The sequence below is a fragment of the Saccoglossus kowalevskii genome, chromosome 19 (genome assembly GCF_978046115.1).
Source record: "Saccoglossus kowalevskii chromosome 19, keSacKowa6.1, whole genome shotgun sequence".
NCBI lineage: Eukaryota > Metazoa > Hemichordata > Enteropneusta > Harrimaniidae > Saccoglossus > Saccoglossus kowalevskii.
This window is the reverse complement of record NC_140659.1, coordinates 25,936,668-25,954,771: the sequence shown is the minus strand read 5'-3', so window position 1 is coordinate 25,954,771 and position 18,104 is coordinate 25,936,668. Positions and strand designations below refer to the sequence as shown.

Here is an 18,104-nt window from a genome sequence, read left to right as displayed (position 1 = left end):
TGTGGTGATGCGGAGTATCATCGACCCTAGTGATACAATGTAAATACTCCCACCCTTGATCCTAAGGCGCTCAACGCTTATAGGATCACGGGCATTGGGATCCAAAGTAACCCCATCGGCACATCTCTCCCTGACCGGCCGAGCACGGAGTGGGGAGCATGGCGCGCAAACGATGTTGATGGGCGGATGTTGGTCAGCCATGGAGGAGGTAGCGCTTAAGGCCCCTGGGTGGGGTAAAGGGGTACGTTCCCACCTCAGTGATGCAGAATGGACATCTTCCACCCTCTTCGTTCATGAAATGGCTGGTGCAGTCTCGGAGCTTTGGAGTGCAATGAACCAGAGGGTTCAGATCAAATCCGCTAGCCAGTTGGCCCTGCCAAGGGTAAACAGAGGGCACCCCAAGCACAGAAAACACAATGCCCTAGGGCATCGTCCGCTAGCCAGAGTTGGCCAGGAGGCAAGCGCTCATACCCTTCCATGGAAGGGAAGTGTAGCAGCGAACCCCCAGGGAGGAAGGGTTTAGGTGGTGGCTCCTCAGCCTCCTCTGGCAGTCGTCCACCCCGGCAGTGGGGGAAGCATGTTTGATGCTTACCTCTGCGACTGGGGGGACAGTTATGTGTTCGGCGAGTGGCCAGGTTACAACGCAGTGACTCTCGCAGGCCTTGGAGGATCTCACCTCATGAGAAAAGTGAGCACCCACCCCTTGCAACTGGAGAACCCATGGCCACATATCCCTGTCGAACACAGATTGCGCCGGTGTAGTCTGGTTTGGAGGTTGCGGGTGACCGATCCCTGGACCTTTCCAGGTGGTGACATTCTGTTACGGGATACCACTGAAATCTCCCCTGTCAGTGTCTCCCCTATTGGGCACTGCCAGGGGACTCCTGCAAGGTGGAAGCAATCAGACAGGAAGTAGCAGTTTGCTGGAAAAGGGCGCCATACACAGGGTAGATCAGCTGGCATTAATCCAGGCTTCTACCCAAATGTGTTCGTAGTACCAAATCTACAGATGGCGGGCGTCCAGTTCTGGACCTAGGCAGACTGAATTAGTACGTGCTTCTTGATCGGTTCTGCATGGAGAACGCCATTCAGGGTTCTTCTCTCCATCGACTGGATAGCCCCACTAGACTTAAGCGGGTCTACCTGCACATACTGATGCACCTGGCTGGGCCAAGTGTTCGAATTTCGGGTTCGCTTTGGGTTATGCGCAGCGTCTTGCGTGTTCACCAGAGTGATGAAACAGGTAGCGCTGCCGCTTCACCAAATGTGGGTACACCTCAATTCATACCTAGACGACTGGTTACTACACAACCCAGACAAGGGGTATTAGCCAAACACGTCAAGCTAACACAGGATTTACTTCACCAGTTGGGCTCTTTAGTAAATCGGCAAGTACCATCCCGACCCAATGCAACAGTTGGTGTTCTTGGGCATAGAGTTTGACACAGAGGTAGACTTGGCATAGCTATTTCAAGCGTGTTGCTTAGCAATAAGCAGCCTAGCCAAACGCCTAGTCAGTGTTCCCTCAGTGTCCCTTCGAAAACTAATGCGGATCATCGGAATGACCTTGGTTTGAAGGGTGGTTCCCCAGGCTGCACTACGCAGCCGCCCGGTACAACTCTTGTTGGAACAACGCCGATCTCTCCTATGGAAACTAGATAGGCGGGTATTGATCTCTGACCAAGTGAAGGAAGCCCTGCCCTGGTGGTTGTCACTGGCCAGGGTGGGGGGCCCCTTGGACCCACTCGCTGCAGCTATGACTCTGGTAACAGATGCCTCCCTGCAAGGTTGGGGAGCGCATCTATTGGACGAACAAGCACAAGGATATGGGCCCGCATTAGTTTCGGGACCACCATATCAACCGGCTCGAACTGAAAGCAGTGCGCTTAGCACTACCACATTTTCTACTCGTAGTTCGAGACCACAGAGTCCTGCTCCGCACAGTCAACACAGCGGTGGTCTCCTTCAAGAAGGTTGGGGGGGGGGCGTTTCCCATCGTTGTAAGTCCTAGCGGAGCAAATTCTCCTTTGGTGCCTGGAATGTGGAGCTAACCGCACACCAGAAACAGTCTGGCAGACGCCCTTTCAAGGCGGCTCTGTCTCCAGAACACGGAGTGGCTGATACTCTAGTGGGTAACCTCCAGGCTGTTTCAGCTGTGGGACAGTCCGGTTTGCCGCACCCCAGAACGCCAAGCTCTCGATGTACATAACACTCCTGCTGCCTGGGCCAGGGTCGCTTTGCTAACCTCATGGACCCACTTAGTTGTGTACGCCTTTTCTCCCTTCTCGCTAGTTCACCTGGCACCGGAAAAAACATCGACAGGTGCACACCTGCATATTGTCATTGGTCGCACCCAATTGGCCAACCAATGATAGTCGAAACACTAGTAGTGCTTCCGGACTTACTGGACCTGCTGTCCCAACCAGACGGTGCACTAACGAGACCAGCAGGTATCACTTACATGCATAGAGGCTCTCAGTAGACCCGCACATATGAAAGGTTTATCTGAGCGGGCTGCCAACGTCATAGCCAAGGCGAACAGGGATTCCACAAACGCTGCCTACATTTCTAGGGTGCGAGCATACACTGATTGGTGTAGCGGAAGGGAGATTGATCCATACCATCCCTCTATTGTCCACGTAGCAGACTCTTTCGTCCACCTGTTTGACGAAGTGGATTTGTCCTGCGCAGCGATCATTGGCTACAGGTCGGCCTTGTCCCCCACCATTGAGAATGTTTTGGGAACAAGACTATCTGATTGTCCTATTATTAGGAGACCATTTACTGCTTTCCAGAGGTCGAGACCCCCGTACAAGGGAATTGCCTAACTGGGATTTGTCGGTTGTTGTGTTGTACGCTCTATGCAGACCGCCCTTTGAGCCTCTCCAATCAGCACCACTCAAGTTTTGGACGTGGAAAACAGTCTTCCTGCTGGCCCTCGCCTCAGGTAGATGCCGGGCAGAGATAGGCGCACTGTCCTTCACGGACGGGTGCGCCGCCTTTATGGACGATCAAGTTGTGCTAAAGACACAAATCAGTTTTCTCGCCAAGAACCAAATTCCAGGACACGATCCCAGCCGATCGTCATCCCCCGGCTGTCAAATATTGTCGTCCAGAGGATCAGGAGGAATTGCTTCTCTGCCCGGTTTGAGTGTTGAGTTGCGAACCGTAATAGGATTTCGAGACAGGGAACCAAACACATGTTTTTGTGTTATGGCCCAGGCAGGCAGAATAAGCCGTTCTCCCTACTCCCATTGCCAGGTGGATTACTGTGACTGTATTGGAGATCTATAATACGTTATCTTCCTCAACACAGAACTTGCAGAGCCACCAAGTATGAGCGCATGATGTCTGTGCGATTGCTAACTCACTAGCGCTAGTGTCAGGAGCCCCCTCGAACACATTTTAAGGGCAGGCTTCTGGAGAACGCAGAACATCTTTATCAACTACTACCAAAGAGACACCCAATCTATTGAGCAGGGTCCCTTCAGGTAGGGTCTCGTCGTAGCAGGTCAGACTTGGATTGCTTACCCAGCCCGAGCGACCACAAGGAACCCTGTGCATAGGCGATAAGTCAGTCTCTGCATTTTTGCGGACAGATTTCTCTACCATAAGCACTCCCTAGAAGCTCCCAGGTCCCGCTTTTCGACCTATGCCCTCATGCATAACTGTTTCGGTCTTTACTTCGAAAGCATACTACCCCCTGAATTGGGTTTGGGTCTAGCTTTCTCGGACACACCGAATCCTGTCACCATAGCAGTTTTTTTTGCTTCTTGCTCCGGGGAAGGCATCGGCAAGATAAGACACCACCCTCTTGGGGTCTTAACTAAGGTGTTGAGTGATTGTTGTATCATCCCGGACTGGGAAAAGCATTTCATCATTTTTCTGTTTGCTCGGAAAACTCGCCACCTATTGACTGACCGGAGTCTATGGTGGGTAATTGAACGTAGTGAATTTAGGCAGAGGGTTCTCCACCCACTTATTCACATAGTTCATACCCACCATAGACTACGGATCCCCCACGTAAACAGTCTTGATTATTACTCAAACCATATTTTAATCCGATCTCTCTTTAAGATTAACTTACCTTGATCTCATACAATGTATTGAAACCGTTTTGAACATTTCAATTATTTAATTAGCAAAGCGATCTTGTCATTCCATTGGAGATCTAACTGTTGAAAAGATTAGTTGAAAATCGGTTGTTTTTCTGGCCTCCGTGATTTTGGTGAATTTAGGACATGTTTCGTTCCAATAAAAGATTTTGATACGCGAATCGCAAATTTTTGAAACTGCAAAATTGCAAGATTGTTTGATCAATTCACTATACCGTTAATTGTATTTTCGAGAAGATATGAGAAAAGCAACCTGCCTGTTTCCATAGTGTAGTGGTTATCACGTTCGCCTAACACGCGAAAGGTCCCTGGTTCGAGCCCAGGCGGAAACAATGTGAAGCCAGTAAATATTTTGAAACGATATCTATGCTGGATACCATGTGAAACTACGTGCCCATAAAGCTAACTTCTCTTGAACTGCAGTTCTGCAGTGGCGTTAATCAAAGTTATTTGCATTTTAATCCACGTTATCAATGTTCCAAGTATAACTTAGCACTATATATGAATAGAGGTGTAATGTACACTAATTTACCTATTGTCTTCAACGACACGTTTCATAAGGTGGTGTTAATTATAAGTAAATTGGAATTTGTTTTCTCCTGTGGCGTTAATTAAAACTAAATGATTTTTGTTTTCGCCCGGGTTCGAACCGGGGGCCTTTCGCGTGTGAGGCGAACGTGATAACCACTACACTACGAAAACTCGTTACATGAAATCGCAAGAAATCAGTTAGGCTTCAAATGTTGTATTCGCAAATTGTTGAAACTGCGAAATTGCAAGATTGTTTGATCACTTCACTATACTGTTAATTGTATTTTCGAGAAGATGTGAGAAAAGCAACCTGCCTGTTTCCGTATTGTAGTGGTAATCACGTTTGCCTATCACGGGAAAGGTCCCTGGTTCGAGCCCAGGCGAAAACAATGTGAGGCCAGTAAATATTTTGAAACCATATCAATGCTGGATACCATCTGAAACTACGTGCATAAAAAGCTAACTTCTCTTGAACTGCAATTTTCTAATGGCATTAATCAAAGTTTTTTGCATTTTAATTATCGATGTTGCAAGTACCACTTAGCACTACTACTTATGAATGGAATTGTAATGTACGCTAATTTACTTATTGTCTTCAACGACCGTTTCGTAAGGTGGTGTTAATTATAAGTAAATTGGAATTTGTTTTCTCCTGCGGCGTTAATTAAAACTAAATGATTTTTGTTTTCGCCCGGGTTCGAACCGGGGGCCTTTCGCGTGTGAGGCGAACGTGATAACCACTACACTACGAAAACTGGTTACATGAAATCGCAAGAAATCAGTTAGGGTTTCAAAGGTAGTATTCGCATATTTTGTAACTGCAAAATTGCAAGATTGTGTGATCAATTCACTGTACTGTTAATTGTATTTTCGAGAAGATGTGAAAAAAGCCAGCGCCTGTTTCCGTAGTGTAGTGGTTATCACGTTTGCCTAACACGCGAAAGGTCCCTGGTTCGAGTCCAGGCGGAAACAATATGAAGCCAGTAAATATTTTGAAACGATATCTATGCTGGATACCATCTGAAACTACGTGCATAAAAGCTAACTTCTCTTAAACTGCAGTTTTTTAGTGGCGTTAATCAAAGTTTATTGCATTTTAATCCACGTTATCGATGTTCCAAGTACCACTTAGCACTATATATGAATAGAGGTGTAATGTACACTAATTTACCTATTGTCTTCAACGACGCGTTTCTTAAGGTGGTGTTAATTATAAGTAAATTGGAATTTGTTTTCTCCTGCAGCGTTAAATAAAACTAAATGATTTTTGTTTTCGCCCGGGTTCGAACCGGGGGCATTTCGCGTGTGAGGCGAACGTGATAACCACTACACTACGACAACTGGTTACATGAAATCGCAAAAAATCAGTTAGGATTTCAAAGGTAGTATTCGCATATTTTGTAACTGCAAAATTGCAAGATTGTGTGATCAATTCACTGTACTGTTAATTGTATTTTCGAGAAGATGTGAAAAAATCCAGCGCCTGAAACAATGAAGATAGTAACAATTTTGATACGATATCTATGCTGTATACCATCTGAAACTACGTGCATAAAAGCTAACTTCTCTTAAACTGCAGTTTTTCAGTGGCGTTAAGTTTATTGCATTTTAATCCACGTTATCAATGTTCCAAGTACCACTATATATGAATAGAGGTGTAATGTACACTGATTTACCTATTGTCTTCAACGACACGTTTCGTAAGGTGGTGTTAATTATAAGTAAATTGGAATTTTTCTCCTGCGGCGTTAATTAAAACTAAATGATTTTTGTTTCCGCCGGGTTCGAACCAGGAACCTTTCGCGAGTGAGGCGAACGTGATAACCATTACACTACATAAACTGGTTACACGAAATCGCATGAAATCAGTTAGGGTTTCATCTATACTATTAATTGTATTTTCCAGAAGATGTGAGAAAAGCAAGCAGCCTGTTTTTGTATTGTAGTGGTTATCACGTTCGCCTAACACGCGAAAGGTCCCTTGTTCGAGCCCAGGCGGAAACAATATGAAGCCAGTAAATATTTTGAAACGATATCTATGCTGGATACCATGTGAAACTACGTGCATAAAAGCTAACTTCTCTTAAACTGCAGTTTTTTAGTGGCGTTAATCAAAGTTTATTGCATTTTAATCCACATTACCGATGTTCCAAGTACCACTTAGCACTACATATGAATAGAGGTGTAATGTACACTAATTTACCTATTGTCTTCAACAACATGTTTCGTAAGGTGGTGTCAATTATATGTAAATTGGAATTTGTTTTCTCCTGCATCGTTAATTAAAACTAAATGATTTTTGTTTCCGCCCGGGTTCGAACAAGGGACCTTTCGCGTGTGTGGCGAACGTAATAACTACTACACTACGAAAACTCGTTACATGAAATCGCAAAAAAATCAGTTAGGCTTCATATGTTGTATTCGCAAGTTTTTGAAACTGCAAAATTGCAAGTTTGTGCAACCAATTCACTATACTGTTAATTGTATTTTTGAGAAGATGTGAGAAAAGCAAGCAGCCTGTTTTCGTAGTGTAGTGGTTATCACGTTCGCCTAACACGCGAAAGGTCCCTGGTTCGAGCCCAGGAAGAAACAATGTGAAGCTAGTAAATATTTTGAAACGATATCTATGATGGATACCATCTGAAACTACGTGCACATAAAGCTACCTTCTCTTGAACTGCAGTTCGTTAGTGGCTTTAATCAAAGGTATTTGCATTTTAATCCACGTTATCCATGTTCCAATACCACTAAGCACTATATATGAATAGAGGTGGTGTAAGGTAAGGTGGTGTTAATTATAAGTAAATTGGAATTTGTTTTCTCCTGTGGCATTAATTAAAACTAAATGATTTTTGTTTCCGCCCGGGTTCCAACCAGGGAACTTTCGCGTGTGAGGCGAAGGTGATAACCACTACACTACGAAAACTGGTTACATGAAATCGCAAAAAATCAGCTAGGCTTCAAATGTAGTATTCGCAAGTTTTTGAAACTGCAAAATTGGGAGATTGTGTGATCAATTCACTATACTGTTAATTGTATTTTCGAGAAGATGTGAGAAAAGCAAGCAGCCTGTTTCCGTAGTGTAGTGGTTATCACGTTCGGCTAACACGCGAAAGGTCCCTGGCGGAAACAATATGAAGCCAGTAAATATTTTGAAACGATATCTATGCTGGATACCATGTGAAACTACGTGCCATAAAGCTAACTTCTCTTGAACTGCAGTTCTGCAGTGGCGTTAATCAAAGTTATTTGCATTTTAATCCACGTTATCAATGTTCCAAGTATAACTTAGCACTATATATGAATAGATGTGTAATGTACACTAATTTACCTATTGTCTTCAACGACACGTTTCATAAGGTGGTGTTAATTATAAGTAAATTGGAATTTGTTTTCTCCTGTGGCGTCAATTAAAACTAAATGATATTTGTTTTCGCCCGGGTTCGAACCGGGGGCCTTTCGCGTGTGAGGCAAACGTGATAACCACTACACTACGAAAATTCGTTACATGAAAGCCCCAAAAAAACAGTTAGGCTTCAAATGTTGTATTCGCAAGTTTTTGAAACTGCAAAATTGGAAGATTGTGTGATCAATTCACTATACTGTTAATTGTATTTTCGAGAACATGTGAGAAAAGTGAGCAGCCTATTTCCGTAGTGTAGTGGTTATCACGTTCGCCTATCACGCGAAAGGACGCTGGTTCGAGCCCAGGCGGAAACAATGTGAAGCTAGTAAATACTTTGAAACGATATCTATGCTGGATACCATCTGAAACTGGGTGCATAAAATCTAACTTCTCTTAAACTACAGTTTTTTAGTGGCCTTATTCAAAGTTTATTGCATTTTAATCCACGTTATCGATGTTCCAAGTATATATTAATAGAGGTGTAATGTACACAAATTTACCTATTGTCTTCAACGACACGTTTCCTAAGGTTATGTTAATTATAAGTAAATTGGAATCTGTTTTCTCCTGCGGCGTTAATTAAAACTAAATTATTTTTGTTTCCGCCCGGGTTCGAACCAGGGACCTTTCGCGTGTGAGGCGAACGTGATAACCACTACACTACGAAAACTGGTTACATGCAATCGCAAGAAAGCAGTTAGGTTTTCAAATGCAGTATTCGCAAATTTTGTAACTGCAAAATTGCATGATTGTGATCAATTCACTGTACTGTTAATTGTATTTTCGAGAAGATGTGAATAAAACAAGCAACCTGTTTACGTAGTGTAGTGGTTATCATGTTTGCCTAACACGCGAAAGGTCTCTGGTTCGAGCCCAGGCGTAAACAATGCGAAGCTAGTAAATAATTTGAAACGATATCTATGCTGGATACCATCTGAAACTACGTGCACATAAAGCTACCTTCTCTTGAACTGCAGTTCGTTAGTGGCTTTAATCGAAGTTATTTGCATTTTAATCCACGTTATCAATGTTCCAAGTATAACTTAGCACTATATATGAATAGAGGTGTAATGTACACTAATTCACCTATTATCTTCAACGACACCTTTCATAAGGTGGTGAAACTGCAAAATTGGAAGCTTGTGTGATCAATTCACTATACTGTTAATTGTATTTTCGAGAAGATGTGAGAAAAGCAAGCAGCCTGTTTTCGTAGTGTAGTGGTTATCACGTTCGGCTAACACGCAAAAGGTCCCTGGCGGAAACAATGTGAAGCCAGTAAATATTTTGAAACGATATCTATGCTGGATACCATGTGAAACTACGTGCCCATAAAGCTAACTTCTCTTGAACTGCAGTTCTGCAGTGGCGTTAATCAAAGTTATTTGCATTTTAATCCACGTTATCAATGTTCCAAGTATAACTTAGCACTATATATGAATAGAGGTGTAATGTACACTAATTTACCTATTGTTTTCAACGACACGTTTCGTAAGGTGGTGTTAATTATAAGTGAATTGGAATTTCTTTTCTCCTGCGGCGTTAATTAAAACTAAATGATTTTTGTTTTCGCCCGGGTTCGAACCGGGGGCCTTTCGCGTGTGAGGCAAACGTGATAACCACTACACTACGAAAACTCGTTACATAAAATCGCAAAAAATCAGTTAGGCTTCAAATGTTGTATTCGCAAGTTTTTGAAAATGCAAAATTGGAAGATTGTGTGATCAATTCACTATACTGTTAATTGTATTTTCGAGAAGATGTGAGAAAAGCAAGCAGCCTGTTTCCGTAGTGTAGTGGTTATCACGTTCGGCTAACACGCGAAAGGTCCCTGGGGGAAACAATATGAAGCCAGTAAATATTTTGAAACGATATCTATGCTGGATACCATGTGAAACTACGTGCCCATAAAGCTTACTTCTCTTGAACTGCAGTTCTGCAGTGGCGTTAATCAAAGTTATTTGCATTTTAATCCACGTTATCAATGTTCCAAGTATAACTTAGCACTATATATGAATAGAGGTGTAATGTACACTAATTTACCTATTGTCTTCAACGACACGTTTCATAAGGTGGTGTTAATTATAAGTGAATTGGAATTTGTTTTCTCCTGCGGCGTCAATTAAAACTAAATGATTTTTGTTTTCGCCCGGGTTCGAAAAGGGGGCCTTTTGCGTGTGAGGCAAACGTGATAACCACTACACTACGAAAACTCGTTACATGAAATCGCAAATAATCAGTTAGGCTTCAAATGTTGTATTCGCAAGTTTTTGAAACTGCCAAATTGGAAGATTGTGTGATCAATTCACTATACTGTTAATTGCATTTTCGAGAAGATGTGAGAAAAGCAAGCAGCCTGTTTCCGTAGTGTAGTGGTTATCACGTTCGGCTAACACGCAAAAGGTCCCTGGCGGAAACAATGTGAAGCCAGTAAATATTTTGAAACGATATCTATGCTGGATACCATGTGAAACTACGTGCCCATAAAGCTAACTTCTCTTGAACTGCAGTTCTGCAGTGGCGTTAATCAAAGTTATTTGCATTTTAATCCACGTTATCAATGTTCCAAGTATAACTTAGCACTATATATGAATAGAGGTGTAATGTACACTAATTTACCTATTGTTTTCAACGACACGTTTCATAAGGTGGTGTTAATTATAAGTAAATTGGAATTTGTTTTCTCCTGCGGCGTTAATTAAAACTAAATGATTTTTGTTTTCGCCCGGGTTCGAACCGGGGGCCTTTCGCGTGTGAGGCAAACGTGATAACCACTACACTACGAAAACTCGTTACATAAAATCGCAAAAAATCAGTTAGGCTTCAAATGTTGTATTCGCAAGTTTTTGAAAATGCAAAATTGGAAGATTGTGTGATCAATTCACTATACTGTTAATTGTATTTTCGAGAAGATGTGAGAAAAGCAAGCAGCCTGTTTCCGTAGTGTAGTGGTTATCACGTTCGGCTAACACGCGAAAGGTCCCTGGGGGAAACAATATGAAGCCAGTAAATATTTTGAAACGATATCTATGCTGGATACCATGTGAAACTACGTGCCCATAAAGCTTACTTCTCTTGAACTGCAGTTCTGCAGTGGCGTTAATCAAAGTTATTTGCATTTTAATCCACGTTATCAATGTTCCAAGTATAACTTAGCACTATATATGAATAGAGGTGTAATGTACACTAATTTACCTATTGTCTTCAACGACACGTTTCATAAGGTGGTGTTAATTATAAGTGAATTGGAATTTGTTTTCTCCTGCGGCGTCAATTAAAACTAAATGATTTTTGTTTTCGCCCGGGTTCGAAAAGGGGGCCTTTTGCGTGTGAGGCAAACGTGATAACCACTACACTACGAAAACTCGTTACATGAAATCGCAAAAAATCAGTTAGGCTTCAAATGTTGTATTCGCAAGTTTTTGAAACTGCAAAATTGGAAGATTGTGTGATCAATTCACTATACTGTTAATTGTATTTTCGAGAAGATGTGAGAAAAGCAAGCAGCCTGTTTCCGTAGTGTAGTGGTTATCACGTTCGGCTAACACGCGAAAGGTCCCTGGGGGAAACAATATGAAGCCAGTAAATATTTTGAAACGATATCTATGCTGGATACCATGTGAAACTACGTGCCCATAAAGCTAACTTCTCTTGAACTGCAGTTCTGCAGTGGCGTTAATCAAAGTTATTTGCATTTTAATCCACGTTATCAATGTTCCAAGTATAACTTAGCACTATATATGAATAGAGGTGTAATGTACACTAATTTACCTATTGTCTTCAACGACACGTTTCATAAGGTGGTGTTAATTACAAGTAAATTGGAATATGTTTTCTCCTGCGGCGTTAATTAAAACTGAATGATTTTTGTTTCCGCCCAGGTTCGAACCAGGAACCGTTCGCGAATGAGGCGAACGTGATAACCACTACACAACGAAAACTGGTTACATGAAATCGCAAGAAATCAGTTAGGCTTTCAAATGCAGTATTCGCAAATTTCGTAACTGCAAAATTGTGAGAAAAGCAAGCAGCCTGTTTCCGTAGTGTAGTGGTTATCACGTTCGCCTAACACGCGAAAGGACCCTGGTTCGAGCCAAGGCGGAAACAATGTGAAGCTAGTAAATATTTTGAAACGATATCTATGCTGGATACCATCTGAAACTACGTGCACATAAAGCTAACTTCTTTTGAACTGCAGTTCTGCAGTGGCGTTAATCAAAGTTATTTGCATTTTAATCCACGTTATCAATGTTCCAAGTACCAGTTAGCACTATATATGAATAGAGGTGTAATGTACACTAATTTACCTATTGTCTTCAACGACACGTTTCATAAGGTGGTGTAAATTATAAGTAAATTGGAATTTGTTAATTAAAACTAATTGATTTTTGTTTTTGCCCTGGTTCGAAGCGGGGGCCTTTCGCGTGTGAGGCGAACGTGATAAGCTACGAAACGCGTTACTCGTTACTTCAAATGTTGTATTCGCAATTTTTGAAAGTGCAAAATTGCAAGATGGTGTGATGAATTCACTATACTGTTAATTGTATTTTCGAGAAGATGTGAGAAATGCCAGCGCCTGTTTCCGTAGTGTAGTGGTTATCACGTTCGCCTAACACGCGAAAGGTCCCTGGTTCGAGCCCAGGCGGAAACAATATGAAGCCAGTAAATATTTTGAAACGATATCTATGCTGGATACCATGTGAAACTACGTGCCCATAAAGCTAACTTCTCTTGAACTGCAGTTCTGCAGTGGCGTTAATCAAAGTTATTTGCATTTTAATCCATGTTATCAATGTTCCAAGTATAACTTAGCACTATGTATGAATAGAGGTGTAATGTACACTAATTTATCTATTGTCTTCAGCGACACGTTTCGTAAGGTGGTGTTAATTATAAGTAAATTGGAATTTGTTTTTTTCCTGCGGCGTTAATTAAAACTAAATGATTTTTGTTTTCGCCCGGGTTCGAATAGGGGGCCTTTCGCGTTTGAGGCGAACGTTATTACTACTACACTACAAAAACTCGTTACATGAAATCGCAAAAAATCAGTTAGGCTTCAAATGTTGTATTCGCAAGTTTTTGAAACTGCAAAATTGCAAGATTGTGTGATCAATTCACTATACTGTTAATTGTATTTTCGAGAAGATGTGAGCAAATCAAGCAGCCTGTTTCCGTAGTTAGGCTCAAATGTTGTATTCGCAAGTTTTTGAAACTGCAAAATTGGAAGATTGTGTGATCAATTCACTATACTGTTAATTGTATTTTCGAGAAGATGTGAGAAAAGCAAGCAGCCTGTTTCGGTAGTGTAGTGGTTATCACGTTCGGCTAACACGCGAAAGGTCCCTGGGGGAAACAATATGAAGCCAGTAAATATTTTGAAACGATATCTATGCTGGATACCATGTGAAACTACGTGCCCATAAAGCTAACTTCTCTTGAACTGCAGTTCTGCAGTGGCGTTAATCAAAGTTATTTGCATTTTAATCCACGTTATCAATGTTCCAAGTATAACTTAGCACTATATATGAATAGAGGTGTAATGTACACTAATTTACCTATTGTCTTCAACGACACGTTTCATAAGGTGGTGTTAATTATAAGTAAATTGGAATTTCTTTTCTCCTGCGGCGTTAATTAAAACTAAATGATTTTTGTTTTCGCCCGGGTTCGAAAAGGGGGCCTTTCGCGCGTGAGGCAAACGTGATAACCACTACACTACGAAAACTCGTTACATGAAATCGCAAAAAATCAGTTAGGCTTCAAATGTTGTATTCGCAAGTTTTTGAAACTGCAAAATTGGAAGATTGTGTGATCAATTCACTATATGTTAATTGTATTTTCGAGAACATGAGAGAAAAGTAAGCAGCCTGTTTCCGTAGTGTAGTGGTTATCACGTTCGCCTAACACGCGAAAGGTCCCTGGTTCGAGCCCAGGCGGAAACAATATGAAGCCAGTAAATATTTTGAAACGATATCTATGCTGGATACCATGTGAAACTACGTGCCCATAAAGCTAACTTCTCTTGAACTGCAGTTCTGCAGTGGCGTTAATCAAAGTTATTTGCATTTTAATCAACGTTATCAATGTTCCAAGTATAACTTAGCACTATATATGAATAGAGGTGTAATGTACACTAATTTACCTATTGTCTTCAACGACACGTTTCATAAGGTGGTGTTAATTATAAGTAAATTGGAATTTGTTTTCTCCTGCGGCGTTAATTAAAACTAAATGATATTTGTTTTCGCCCGGGTTCGAACCGGGGTCCTTTCGCGTGTGAGGCGAACGTGATAACCACTACACTACGAAAACTCGTTACATGAAATCCCAAAAAATCAGTTAGGCTTCAAATGTTGTATTCGCAAGTTTTTGAAACTGCAAAATTGGAAGATTGGGTGATCAATTCACTATACTGTTAATTGTATTTTCGAGAAGATGTGAGAAAAGCAAGCAGCCTGTTTCCGTAGTGTAGTGGTTATCACGTTCGGCTAACACGCGAAAGGTCCCTGGCGGAAACAATATGAAGCCAGTAAATATTTTGAAACGATATCTATGCTGGATACCATGTGAAACTACGTGCCCATCAAATCAGTTAGGCTTCAAATGTTGTATTCGCAAGTTTTTGAAACTGCAAAATTGGAAGATTGTGTGATCAATTCACTATACTGTTAAATGTATTTTCGAGAAGATGTGAGAAAAGCAAGCAGCCTGTTTCCGTAGTGTAGTGGTTATCACGTTCGCCTAACACGCGAAAGGTCCCTGGTTCGAGCCCAGGCGGAAACAATATGAAGCCAGTAAATATTTTGAAACGATATCTATGCTGGATACCATGTGAAACTACGTGCCCATAAAGCTAACTTCTCTTGAACTGCCGTTCTGCAGTGGCGTTAATCAAAGTTATTTGCATTTTAATCCACGTTATCAATGTTCCAAGTATAACTTAGCACTATATATGAATAGAGGTGTAATGTACACTAATTTACCTATTGTCTTCAACGACACGTTTCATAAGGTGGTGTTAATTATAAGTAAATTGGAATTTGTTTTCTCCTGCGGCGTCAATTAAAACTAAATGATATTTGTTTTCGCCCGGGTTCGAATCGGGGGCCTTTCGCGTGTCAGGCGAACGTGATAACCACTACACTACGAAAACTCGTCACATGAAATCCCAAAAAATCAGTTAGGCTTCAAATGTTGTATTCGCAAGTTTTTGAAACAGCAAAATTGGAAGATTGTGTGATCAATTCACTATACTGTTAATTGTATTTTCGAGAAGATGTGAGAAAAGCAAGCAGCCTGTTTTCGTAGTGTAGTGGTTATCACGTTCGGCTAACACGCGAAAGGTCCCTGGCGGAAACAATATGAAGCCAGTAAATATTTTGAAACGATATCTATGCTGGATTCCATGTGAAACTACGTGCCCATAAAGCTAACTTCTCTTGAACTGCAGTTCTGCAGTGGCGTTAATCAAAGTTATTTGCATTTTAATCCACGTTATCAATGTTCCAAGTATAACTTAGCACTATATATGAATAGAGGTGTAATGTACACTAATTTACCTATTGTCTTCAACGACACGTTTCATAAGGTGGTGTTAATTATAAGTAAATTGGAATTTCTTTTCTCCTGCGGCGTTAATTAAAACTAAATGATTTTTGTTTTCGCCCGGGTTCGAAAAGGGGGCCTTTCGCGTGTGAGGCAAACGTGATAACCACTACACTACGAAAACTCGTTACATGAAATCGCAAAAAATCAGTTAGGCTTCAAATGTTGTATTCGCAAGTTTTTGAAACTGCAAAATTGGAAGATTGTGTGATCAATTCACTATACTGTTAAATGTATTTTCGAGAAGATGTGAGAAAAGCAATCAGCCTGTTTCCGTAGTGTAGTGGTTATCACGTTCGCCTAACACGCGAAAGGTCCCTGGTTCGAGCCCAGGCGGAAACAATATGAAGCCAGTAAATATTTTGAAACGATATCTATGCTGGATACCATGTGAAACTAAGTGCCCATAAAGCTAACTTCAAATGTTGTATTCGCAAGTTTTTGAAACTGCAAAATTGGAAGATTGTGTGATCAATTCACTATACTGTTAATTGTATTTTCGAGAAGATGTGAGAAAAGCAAGCAGCCTGTTTCGGTAGTGTAGTGGTTATCTCGTTCGCCTAACACTCGAAAGGTCCCTGGTTCGAGCCCAGTCGGAAACAATATGAAGCCAGTAAATATTTTGAAACGATATCTATGCTGGATACCATGTGAAACTACGTGCCCATAAAGCTAACTTCTCTTGAACTGCAGTTCTGTAGTGGCGTTAATCAAAGTTATTTGCATTTTAATCCACGTTATCAATGTTCCAAGTATAACTCAGCACTATACATGAATAGAGGTGTAATGTACACTAATTTATCTAGTGTCTTCGACGACACGTTTCATAAGCTGGTGTTAATTATAAGTAAATTGGAATTTGTTTTCTCCTGCGGCGTCAATTAAAACTAAATGATATTTGTTTTCACCCGGGTTCGAACCGGGGGCCTTTCGCGTGTGAGGCGAACGTGATAACCGCTACACTACGAAAACTCGTTATATGAAATCCCAAAAAATCAGTTAGGCTTCAAATGTTGTATTCGCAAGTTTTTGAAACTGCAAAATTGGAAGATTGTGTGATCAATTCACTATACTGTTAATTGTATTTTCGAGAAGATGTGAGAAAAGCAAGCAGCCTGTTTCCGTAGTGTAGTGGTTATCACGTTCGGCTAACACGCGAAAGGTCCCTGGCGGAAACAATATGAAGCCAGTAAATATTTTGAAACGATATCTATGCTGGATACCATGTGAAACTACGTGCCCATCAAATCAGTTAGGCTTAAAATGTTGTATTCGCAAGTTTTTGAAACTGCAAAATTGGAAGATTGTGTGATCAATTCACTATACTGTTAAATGTATTTTCGAGAAGATGTGAGAAAAGCAAGCAGCCTGTTTCCGTAGTGTAGTGGTTATCACGTTCGCCTAACACGCGAAAGGTCCCTGGTTCGAGCCCAGGCGGAAACAATATGAAGCCAGTAAATATTTTGAAACGATATCTATGCTGGATACCATGTGAAACTAAGTGCCCATAAAGCTAACTTCAAATGTTGTATTCGCAAGTTTTTGAAACTGCAAAATTGGAAGATTGTGTGATCAATTCACTATACTGTTAATTGTATTTTCGAGAAGATGTGAGAAAAGCAAGCAGCCTGTTTCCGTAGTGTAGTGGTTATCACGTTCGGCTAACACGCGAAAGGTCCCTGGCGGAAACAATATGAAGCCAGTAAATATTTTGAAACGATATCTATGCTGGATACCATGTGAAACTACGTGCCCATCAAATCAGTTAGGCTTAAAATGTTGTATTCGCAAGTTTTTGAAACTGCAAAATTGGAAGATTGTGTGATCAATTCACTATACTGTTAAATGTATTTTCGAGAAGATGTGAGAAAAGCAAGCAGCCTGTTTCCGTAGTGTAGTGGTTATCACGTTCGCCTAACACGCGAAAGGTCCCTGGTTCGAGCCCAGGCGGAAACAATATGAAGCCAGTAAATATTTTGAAACGATATCTATGCTGGATACCATGTGAAACTAAGTGCCCATAAAGCTAACTTCTCTTGAACTGCCGTTCTGCAGTGGCGTTAATCAAAGTTATTTGCATTTTAATCCACATTATCAATGTTCCAAGTATAACTTAGCACTATATATGAATAGAGGTGTAATGCACACTAATTTACCTATTGTCTTCAACGACACGTTTCATAAGGTGGTGTTAATTATAAGTAAATTGGAATTTGTTTTCTCCTGCGGCGTCAATTAAAACTAAATGATATTTGTTTTCGCCCGGGTTCGAACCGAGGGCATTTCGCGTGTGAGGCGAACGTGATAACCACTACACTACGAAAACTCGTTACATGAAATCCCAAGAAATCAGTTAGGCTTCAAATGTTGTATTCGCAAGTTTTTGAAACTGCAAAATTGGAAGATTGTGTGATCAATTCACTATACTGTTAATTGTATTTTCGAGA

The 18,104-nt window shown here is 41.1% G+C and overlaps 24 non-coding genes across 24 annotated transcripts; 13 read left to right on the top strand and 11 right to left on the bottom strand.

Moving 5' to 3' along the window:
• Positions 1-4,374: 4,374 nt before the first annotated feature.
• On the top strand, positions 4,375-4,447 carry TRNAV-AAC (transfer RNA valine (anticodon AAC)). Its single transcript has one exon. It is a non-coding gene; the product is annotated as a tRNA-Val (tRNA).
• Positions 4,448-4,744: 297 nt separating this feature from the next.
• Positions 4,745-4,817, bottom strand: TRNAV-CAC (transfer RNA valine (anticodon CAC)). Its single transcript has one exon. It is a non-coding gene; the product is annotated as a tRNA-Val (tRNA).
• A 511-nt stretch (positions 4,818-5,328) lies between these two features.
• TRNAV-CAC (transfer RNA leucine (anticodon CAA)) lies at positions 5,329-5,401 on the bottom strand. The gene has a single exon. It is a non-coding gene; the product is annotated as a tRNA-Val (tRNA).
• A 144-nt stretch (positions 5,402-5,545) lies between these two features.
• Positions 5,546-5,618, top strand: TRNAV-AAC (transfer RNA valine (anticodon AAC)). Its single transcript has one exon. It is a non-coding gene; the product is annotated as a tRNA-Val (tRNA).
• Positions 5,619-5,914: 296 nt separating this feature from the next.
• TRNAV-CAC (transfer RNA valine (anticodon CAC)) lies at positions 5,915-5,987 on the bottom strand. Its single transcript has one exon. It is a non-coding gene; the product is annotated as a tRNA-Val (tRNA).
• A 590-nt stretch (positions 5,988-6,577) lies between these two features.
• Positions 6,578-6,650, top strand: TRNAV-AAC (transfer RNA valine (anticodon AAC)). Its single transcript has one exon. It is a non-coding gene; the product is annotated as a tRNA-Val (tRNA).
• A 515-nt stretch (positions 6,651-7,165) lies between these two features.
• Positions 7,166-7,238, top strand: TRNAV-AAC (transfer RNA valine (anticodon AAC)). The gene has a single exon. It is a non-coding gene; the product is annotated as a tRNA-Val (tRNA).
• Positions 7,239-8,074: 836 nt separating this feature from the next.
• On the bottom strand, positions 8,075-8,147 carry TRNAV-CAC (transfer RNA valine (anticodon CAC)). Its single transcript has one exon. It is a non-coding gene; the product is annotated as a tRNA-Val (tRNA).
• A 146-nt stretch (positions 8,148-8,293) lies between these two features.
• Positions 8,294-8,366, top strand: TRNAD-AUC (transfer RNA aspartic acid (anticodon AUC)). The gene has a single exon. It is a non-coding gene; the product is annotated as a tRNA-Asp (tRNA).
• A 283-nt stretch (positions 8,367-8,649) lies between these two features.
• TRNAV-CAC (transfer RNA valine (anticodon CAC)) lies at positions 8,650-8,722 on the bottom strand. Its single transcript has one exon. It is a non-coding gene; the product is annotated as a tRNA-Val (tRNA).
• A 143-nt stretch (positions 8,723-8,865) lies between these two features.
• TRNAV-AAC (transfer RNA valine (anticodon AAC)) lies at positions 8,866-8,938 on the top strand. Its single transcript has one exon. It is a non-coding gene; the product is annotated as a tRNA-Val (tRNA).
• Positions 8,939-9,616: 678 nt separating this feature from the next.
• Positions 9,617-9,689, bottom strand: TRNAV-CAC (transfer RNA valine (anticodon CAC)). Its single transcript has one exon. It is a non-coding gene; the product is annotated as a tRNA-Val (tRNA).
• A 1,079-nt stretch (positions 9,690-10,768) lies between these two features.
• Positions 10,769-10,841, bottom strand: TRNAV-CAC (transfer RNA valine (anticodon CAC)). Its single transcript has one exon. It is a non-coding gene; the product is annotated as a tRNA-Val (tRNA).
• Positions 10,842-12,086: 1,245 nt separating this feature from the next.
• Positions 12,087-12,159, top strand: TRNAV-AAC (transfer RNA valine (anticodon AAC)). The gene has a single exon. It is a non-coding gene; the product is annotated as a tRNA-Val (tRNA).
• Positions 12,160-12,630: 471 nt separating this feature from the next.
• TRNAV-AAC (transfer RNA valine (anticodon AAC)) lies at positions 12,631-12,703 on the top strand. Its single transcript has one exon. It is a non-coding gene; the product is annotated as a tRNA-Val (tRNA).
• A 1,218-nt stretch (positions 12,704-13,921) lies between these two features.
• On the top strand, positions 13,922-13,994 carry TRNAV-AAC (transfer RNA valine (anticodon AAC)). The gene has a single exon. It is a non-coding gene; the product is annotated as a tRNA-Val (tRNA).
• Positions 13,995-14,291: 297 nt separating this feature from the next.
• On the bottom strand, positions 14,292-14,364 carry TRNAV-CAC (transfer RNA valine (anticodon CAC)). The gene has a single exon. It is a non-coding gene; the product is annotated as a tRNA-Val (tRNA).
• Positions 14,365-14,762: 398 nt separating this feature from the next.
• Positions 14,763-14,835, top strand: TRNAV-AAC (transfer RNA valine (anticodon AAC)). Its single transcript has one exon. It is a non-coding gene; the product is annotated as a tRNA-Val (tRNA).
• A 297-nt stretch (positions 14,836-15,132) lies between these two features.
• On the bottom strand, positions 15,133-15,205 carry TRNAV-GAC (transfer RNA valine (anticodon GAC)). Its single transcript has one exon. It is a non-coding gene; the product is annotated as a tRNA-Val (tRNA).
• Positions 15,206-15,926: 721 nt separating this feature from the next.
• On the top strand, positions 15,927-15,999 carry TRNAV-AAC (transfer RNA valine (anticodon AAC)). Its single transcript has one exon. It is a non-coding gene; the product is annotated as a tRNA-Val (tRNA).
• A 557-nt stretch (positions 16,000-16,556) lies between these two features.
• Positions 16,557-16,629, bottom strand: TRNAV-CAC (transfer RNA valine (anticodon CAC)). Its single transcript has one exon. It is a non-coding gene; the product is annotated as a tRNA-Val (tRNA).
• Positions 16,630-17,027: 398 nt separating this feature from the next.
• TRNAV-AAC (transfer RNA valine (anticodon AAC)) lies at positions 17,028-17,100 on the top strand. Its single transcript has one exon. It is a non-coding gene; the product is annotated as a tRNA-Val (tRNA).
• A 440-nt stretch (positions 17,101-17,540) lies between these two features.
• Positions 17,541-17,613, top strand: TRNAV-AAC (transfer RNA valine (anticodon AAC)). The gene has a single exon. It is a non-coding gene; the product is annotated as a tRNA-Val (tRNA).
• A 297-nt stretch (positions 17,614-17,910) lies between these two features.
• On the bottom strand, positions 17,911-17,983 carry TRNAV-CAC (transfer RNA valine (anticodon CAC)). The gene has a single exon. It is a non-coding gene; the product is annotated as a tRNA-Val (tRNA).
• Positions 17,984-18,104: the final 121 nt, after the last annotated feature.